We start from the raw sequence: 2,500 nt of genomic DNA on the forward strand, positions 1-2,500 counted from the left end.
ATAAGTGTCCCTACCTACTTTGCGCCGAAGCAATACGAATCAAAAAGAACTACGAATGGGGACTTAGAATAATTTTTCATTTTTCCCAACTTTGAAAATAATCACTTGAAAAAAATCTTAGAATCCAAAGAATAGTATACTTGATCGTTCTACAAGTCGAAAATTGGAAAAATAAGTGATATTTTTGCTTGATGCTATTTTTGTCGGTATGCAAAAATAGCATCACAGAATTTTTAATTGAAAAAAATTATATTCATGTATAATTGAATGCATAAAATTAAACTAAATTCTATAAAACTAATTTATAATTTATCAGGTAACCGATATTATTAATTTTTAGTGATGACTTGAAAAGTTGATGCTATTTTTGTTGGTATGCAAAAATAGCATCACAGAATTTTTAATTGAAAAAAATTATATTCATGTATAATTGAATGCATAAAATTAAACTAAATTCTATAAAACTAATTTATAATTTATCAGGTAAACGATATTATTAATTTTTAGTGATGACTTGAAAAGTTGATGCTATTTTTGTTGGTATGCAAAAATAGCATCACAGAATTTTTAATTGAAAAAAATTATATTCATGTATAATTGAATGCATAAAATTAAACTAAATTCTATAAAACTAATTTATAATTTATCAGGTAACCGATATTATTAATTTTTAGTGATGACTTGAAAAGTTGATGCTATTTTTGTTGGTATGCAAAAATAGCATCACAGAATTTTTAATTGAAAAAAATTATATTCATATATAATTGAATGCATAAAATTAAACTAAATTCTATATAACTAATTTATAATTTATCAGGTAACCGATATTATTAATTTTTAGTGATGACTTGAAAAGTTGATGCTATTTTTGTTGGTATGCAAAAATAGCATCACAGAATTTTTAATTGAAAAAAATATATATTCATATATAATTGAATGCATAAAATTAAACTAAATTCTATATAACTAATTTATAATTTACCAAGTAACCGATATTATTAATTTTTATTGATGACTTGAAACGTTGATCCTATTTTTGTTGGTATGCAAAAATAGCATCACAGAATTTTTAATTAAAAAAAATATATATTCATATATAATTGAATGCATAAAATTAAACTAAATTTCATACAATTATTTTATAGTTTATCAAGTAACCGATATTATTAATTTTCAATGATGTCTTGGAACGTTGATGCTATTTTTGTTGGTATGCAAAAATAGCATCACAGAATTTTTAATTGAAAAAAATTATATTCATATATAATTGAATGCATAAAATTAAACTAAATTCTATATAACTAATTTATAATTTATCAGGTAACCGATATTATTAATTTTTAGTGATGACTTGAAAAGTTGATGCTATTTTTGTTGGTATGCAAAAATAGCATCACAGAATTTTTAATTGAAAAAAATATATATTCATATATAATTGAATGCATAAAATTAAACTAAATTCTATATAACTAATTTATAATTTACCAAGTAACCGATATTATTAATTTTTATTGATGACTTGAAACGTTGATCCTATTTTTGTTGGTATGCAAAAATAGCATCACAGAATTTTTAATTAAAAAAAATATATATTCATATATAATTGAATGCATAAAATTAAACTAAATTTCATACAATTATTTTATAGTTTATCAAGTAACCGATATTATTAATTTTCAATGATGTCTTGGAACGTTGATGCTATTTTTGTTGGTATGCAAAAATAGCATCACAGAATTTTTAATTAAAAAAAATATATATTCATATATAATTGAATGCATAAAATTAAACTAAATTCTATACAACTATTTTATAGTTTATCAAGTAACCGATATTATTAATTTTCAATGATGTCTTGGAACGTTGATGCTATTTTTGTTGGTATGCAAAAATAGCATCACAGAATTTTTAATTGAAAAAAATTATATTCATATATAATTGAATGCATAAAATTAAACTAAATTCTATATAACTAATTTATAATTTACCAAGTAACCGATATTATTAATTTTTATTGATGACTTGAAACGTTGATCCTATTTTTGTTGGTATGCAAAAATAGCATCACAGAATTTTTAATTAAAAAAAATATATATTCATATATAATTGAATCCATAAAATTAAACTAAATTCTATACAACTATTTTATAGTTTATCAAGTAACCGATATTATTAATTTTCAATGATGTCTTGGAACGTTGATGCTATTTTTGTTGGTATGCAAAAATAGCATCACAGAATTTTTAATTGAAAAAAATTATATTCATATATAATTGAATGCATAAAATTAAACTAAATTCTATATAACTAATTTATAATTTATCAGGTAACCGATATTATTAATTTTTAGTGATGACTTGAAAAGTTGATGCTATTTTTGTTGGTATGCAAAAATAGCATCACAGAATTTTTAATTGAAAAAAATATATATTCAGATATAATTGAATGCATAAAATTAAACTAAATTCTATACAACTAATTTATATTTTATCAAGTAACC

The sequence above is a fragment of the Diachasmimorpha longicaudata genome, unplaced genomic scaffold (genome assembly GCF_034640455.1).
Source record: "Diachasmimorpha longicaudata isolate KC_UGA_2023 unplaced genomic scaffold, iyDiaLong2 ctg00000129.1, whole genome shotgun sequence".
NCBI lineage: Eukaryota > Metazoa > Arthropoda > Insecta > Hymenoptera > Braconidae > Diachasmimorpha > Diachasmimorpha longicaudata.